A 6,000-nucleotide genomic window follows, 5' to 3' on the forward strand; every position below is an offset into this window, starting at 1 on the left:
ACTGCCGTGTGCTGCTGATTAAAAGTTTTTATTTTGGACAAATAGATGTCCGCCGTCCTTTGTTTTCAACTTCCCCTATTCGCTTGTGTTACAATGTGTACCTCTCTTTGCTCCTTGCCTTCACTCAGCATGTTATTGGTTGGATGCCTGGTGTGTTCCAGGTATTATGCTCGGCTTTGAGGTTGGCACAGTAACCTAAGATCAGAATAGTCTATGCTTTTAGAGAGCTCACAGTCATGTGGCAGGGATAGAAGCTAATCAAACAAAGATGTGTAAAATTGCCACTGAGGTATGTGCTACTGTATCCACTTCTGCGGTGTAACAAATCACCACAAAACTTAGTGACTTTTTACGATTGTTTGGCTAGCTTGGGATTCTTAGTGGGCTGGGTGGTTCTTTTACCTTGGTTCTGCTCAGCAGGGCTCTTACTCACCTTTCTGGTCAGCTGGCGGGTGGATGATCTAGGGGGACTGACTCCTGTGTCATGGCATTGGCAGGTCGTCAGCAGGGGCCACATGTTTCTCATTGTCTAGCATGTCAGTCAAGCTTCTTTCCATGTTTTCAGAGTTCCAAAACAGTGGAGCAGGACAAGTCAACTGCCCAAGTGCCTTTCAAGTCTCTGCCTGTGTTATGTTTGCTGATACCCTATTGGCAGATGCAAGCCACGTGGCCTAGACTGGCGGGATCAGAGTAAGAGGGAAGTGGAAATGCTATGGATGGTGTGGTTGCTAGAGGAATTGGTGGCTACTTTTCCAGGCTACTATTAGGGGAAACTACATGGCAGCAATTGAGCGTATACTTAATATAGAGCTTTAGTTTGAACTTGTCAGGGAAGGACTTCATTGAGAAAGTGACATTTGAGCTGAGATCCAAATAGGAAGGAGTCAACTAGGTGAAGAGGGAATGAAAAACAGTCCCAAGAGAAGGACAGTATGGGCAGTTTGCCCGCTTGCCTCTCCCAGCCCCATTCCCATCCCTACCCAGAATTTCATATCTCAGAAAATGGTACTATTGTCCAGCTGATTGTTAAGTCAAAAACCTAGGAGTTACCCTTTCTTTTCTCCAGCCACATGGGCAATTCCTATCTGTTCCATCTCCAAAATATATCCTGAATCATTCCTTCTTCATTTTTTTCTACATCCCCATAATCCAAGCTACGACCACCAGTCATCCTTACTGCAATCCTCCCTTACTAGTCTCCCCATGTCCACTGTTAAACATTGCAGTGTGAAATCAAACGTGTAAATCAGATGATGTCAACCCTCCAAAGCCTCTCAGTGTGCTTCAAATAAAAATTTAAATCTTATTCTGGCTGTTAAGGCTTTATCTCATTTCTGTTTACCCATCTACCTTCTCTTGCTGCCCCACTGTCCCATAGACACATGTCATATATATGTATATATATATCTACACACGCACACATATATATGTGTGTATATATACACATACATATATATACACATATATATACACACATATATATAAGCTTCTCTCTCTGTGTCTATCTGTAGATGAACTTATCTCAGAGTTAGTTCTGTGTTTGTAATTCTCTCTGCCTGGAATGCTCCTTCTTCAAGTCTTCACATGGATGGCCCCTTTGTATAAAATGGTGCTTAAAAAGCACCTATGAGTGGAGCTTTCTCTGATGATCAAATGATTCTATCACCCTGTTTTGTTTCCTTTGAAGCACATGTCACGTCCTGAACTTAACCTATTTATTTACATGCTATTTCTGTCTTCTCCCATCCATGTACTAACCAGGTTGGACCCCACTTAGCTTCCAAGATCAGGCATGTTCAGGTATGGCCGTAGATCTATTTCTGTCTTCTGTGACTAGAATATATTCTCCATGAAACTAGCCATGTTGTTACCTGTTCACTTTATATTCCCAGTACCACCCCAGTGCTTGACTCATAGTAGAAATTCAATAATTAGTTGAGTTTATCAAAGAATAAATACATAAATGAGTGAAAACCCCATGACAGGGAACACAGTATGTGTGAGGACATGGAAGAAAGCTGATCAGGGTGGAGTGGAGGAGATGGCATCATGTTCTGTCTGAGATTTAGTTGGAGGGGTAGTTGGGGACCAGGTCGTATAGGGTATTTTGGCCATGCTAAGGAATTTAGAGATTGGTTCTTTTATTAGTCAAGGTTCTTTAGAGAAACAGAACCAATAGTCTGTGTTTGTAAATATAATATGATATAATATAATAATATATAATATATTGTATAATTTTATTATATAATAAAATTACATTGTGTAATATAATATACAATTATATAATATATATAATTACTCCATAATTACTTGAGTAATTATGGAGGCTGAGAAGTCCCCAAATCTGCAGTTCACAAGCTGGAGACCCAGGGGAGCCAATATGTCATTTCAGTTCAAGTCCAAAGGCTGGAGAACCAGAAGAGCTGATGTTTTATTTCCCATCTGAAAGCAAGCAGGGTGGAGACCCAAGGAGAACAGGTGACTGAGTCCTACAGGGAAGGCTAGAAAAGATGACAAGTAGCAGTCTGTCATCAAGCAGTCTGGTGGGAGCTGTTTCCTCCTACTGAGACTTTTTCCTATTCAGGCCTTCGATTGACTGGATGAGGCCTGCCAACATTAGGGAGGGCATTCTCCTTTATGCAAATGTTAGTGTCATCCATAAACACCCTCACAGACACATGCAGAATTATGTTTGGTGGAATGCCTGGGCACCTGTGGCTCAGTCATAATCACACATAAAATTAACCATCACAGTCATTGTCTGTGTATCAATGTGAAGCTATTGATGTGTTAAAGCAAGTTATTTATTGTGTAGCTTTTTTTTTTTTTTTTTGAGATGGAGTTTCGCTCTTGTTGCCCAGGTTGGAGTGCAATGATGCAATCTCAGCTCACTGCAGCGTCCTTCTCCTGGGTTCAAGCAATTCTCCTGCCTCAGCCCCCTGAGTAGCTGGGATTACAGGCATGTGCCACCATGCCCGGCTAATTTGTATTTTTAGTGGAGATGGGTTTCTCCATGTTGGTCAGGCTGGTGAGAAGCTCCTGACCTCAGGTGGGAGGTCTATTGTGTAACTCTTAAAGGTGTTAGCAAATGCTTGGTAAATGGTGTCATAATTGTTGAACAGACGCATATTGAATTATCCCTCTTCAATCTGCACTCAATATATGGAAATGAAAGTGCTCAAGGAAACTTCCTCCTGAGATATGGGCTGTTGATCTTACTCTTCTGTCAGCAGATACCTAAAAAACATGCATTAACACAATTGTTCTCAATTCTTTTTACTACTTGGAGGCATGCTCTTTCTTACAGGCTACACTTTTTCCAGGGACACATTATCTCATCAAATAGGAGCTGGGGGCCTGGGAGGACAAGTGCCTTGGCCAGGGTTGTGAGATTAGATAGCAGAAGAGCTGGAACTGAATCTTTGTCTTCTTTCTTCAGTGTTTTTTCCAGAGTACCAGGATCTCTTTCTCTCTTAAAAGTGATTTATTTTTATTTTTTATTTTTGCAAATCAAAGCCACAATGCAATACCACCTTACTCCTGCAAGAATGGCCATAATAAAAAAAAAATCGAAAAATAATAGATGTTGGCGTGGATGTGGTGAAGAGAGAACACTTTTACACTGCTGATGGGAATGTAAACTAGTACAACCACTGTGGAAAACAGTGTGGAGGTTCCTTAAAGAACTAGAGGTAGATCTACCACTTGATCCAGCAATCCCACTCCTGGTTATCTACCCAGAGGAAAAGAAGTCATTATACAAAAAAGATACTTGAACATACATGTTTATAGCAGCACAATTCACAATTGCAAAAATATGGAACCAGCCCAAATGTCCATCAGTCAATGAGTGGATAAAGAAAATGTGTATATATACCATGGAATATGAGTGAATTATACTTAGCCATAGAAAGGAACAAAATAATGGCATTTGCAGCAACCTGGATGGAATTGGAGACCATTATTCTAAGTGAAGTAACTCAGCAATAGAAATCCAAACATCAGATGTTCTCACTCACATGTAGCAGCTACGCTATGAGGTCACAAAAGCATAATAATGATACAATGGACTTTGGGGACTCGGGGGAAAAATTGGGAGGGGGAGGCGAGGAATAAAAGACTACACATTGGGCACAGTGTACATTGCTCAGATGATGGGTGCACCAGAATCTTAGAAATTACCACTAAAGAACTTATTCATGTAACCAAACACTGCCTGTTCCCCAAACACCTATTGAAATAGAAAATTAAATAAAATACAAAAAAGTGATTTTTTTTTTTGCAAAGATCGTAAACACATTGAAACATTTGAATGTCATTCCATATTTGGAAGAAGGAGAGTGTGTGTCATAGGATCCATCTATCACTGATTATAGCATTTCAAAATCTCTGGAAATTGTTGTTCCAGGTTAGAAGCATTATAAGGTCTGACTTTTCTGAACTACTATGTGATATTTATTTATTGTGAAAACAGCATAGTATTATTTTGTATAACATTGAATGAACTCCAATTTATTTAGCATGTTTTAAGGGGGGTCTAGTGGAGGCAGAGAGTTGCATTAGCTTTATTTACATATTTATTCAGCATTACTTGCTGAGAACTTGCCACGTACTAGGTGCTGAATTTAACATTTCTGAACTCATTTCTCAGAGCAATGTGGAAGGAGACACTATAAAGGCAACTGGCTAATTTTGTTGAATTCGTTTTCCAGTCTTATTTCATCAGCAATTTAGAGATGATGATGTAGTTTAAACTAGATTATTTTTATTTAAAGTATATTGTTATTTTGCTAATTGGAGTTTCCTCCTTCCCTTCTCCAGTTCTGTTTTAGAAAGAAGAAAGATGTTAAGTGACCAATCATGGTATATTGTATTTATTTGTTAAAAGTAGATTTGTGCCTAACAATATAGCTCCAGATGCAGCTGTTCCATGTTAAGTAGCTTAAACAAATTGTTTTAACGATGATATATATAAATCAAATTTTTTTTTTCCAACAAAAGATTGAGTGTGTATTTATTTACATGCTCTTAAAAGGTTCAGCATTTGAGGAATGTCGGGACTCCCTCTAGTGGTAAATTTAATACTTAAAGTTACTTGGTCAAGCACTGGAAGACAAAGGGAATAGAGTGAAATTGCCCTGGACTACCATCTCTTTTATGACCAGTTTTTAAGTAGAAATCACCTATTACTGGTTTTCTTCTTAGTATAATAGGGAGGGAGTACAATTAAGTAATTAAGCACAAGGGCTTTGATGGGCTCTGATGTCTAATATCTGGATTTAAAGTCTGACTCCACCACTCTCTCAAGCATTAGCAAGAATTACTTGCAGGACATGTTAAAACACAGTTTTCAAGGCCCCAGCCCTGGAGTTTCTCATTCAGGAGGTCTGAGGTGAGGATCAAGAACATGCCTTTATAACAAATTCTCAGTTGATACTGAACCTGCTGGTCCCTACCACACCTTGGGAACCACTGACCTAGACTCCTGGAGTGCCTCACATTCCTCAGGGGTTAGCTCTGGGGTTGTGAAGATTAAGCGGAGTATTAGATGTTAAGTGCTTAGTATGGTACCTGAAATAGTAAGTGGTCCACAAAGGTTAGCACCTACTAATACCACAGATTTGTCAGTCTTTCTCTAAGTTGGAGAATTCAAAAAGGGAGAACTTTGTAATAATATTGTTGTTGAGCTAACATTGTTAGCTAAGTTATATCAGCAGTCTTATCATTAAAGTCTTTGTGCCTAACACTACATAAGCACCGTTAATATACCTATTGCATCAGTCTAATTATTAATATATTCATCTTTTTGTGAATTGATTAGAAAAATTGATACAAAACAAAAGAAAAAACACACATGGGAGGGTATGTTAAGGAGACATAGGAGTCAATTAAAAGAGCTCTGGATGGCCAAAGCTCCAACAATTTGAACAAGAAAATAAAGTAGTAATGGATAGTAACCCAAAGTAAAAAATTTAATATTCTTGAGTCCATGCTGAGATT

The sequence above is a fragment of the Macaca thibetana genome, chromosome 8, assembly GCF_024542745.1.
Source record: "Macaca thibetana thibetana isolate TM-01 chromosome 8, ASM2454274v1, whole genome shotgun sequence".
Taxonomy (NCBI): domain Eukaryota; kingdom Metazoa; phylum Chordata; class Mammalia; order Primates; family Cercopithecidae; genus Macaca; species Macaca thibetana.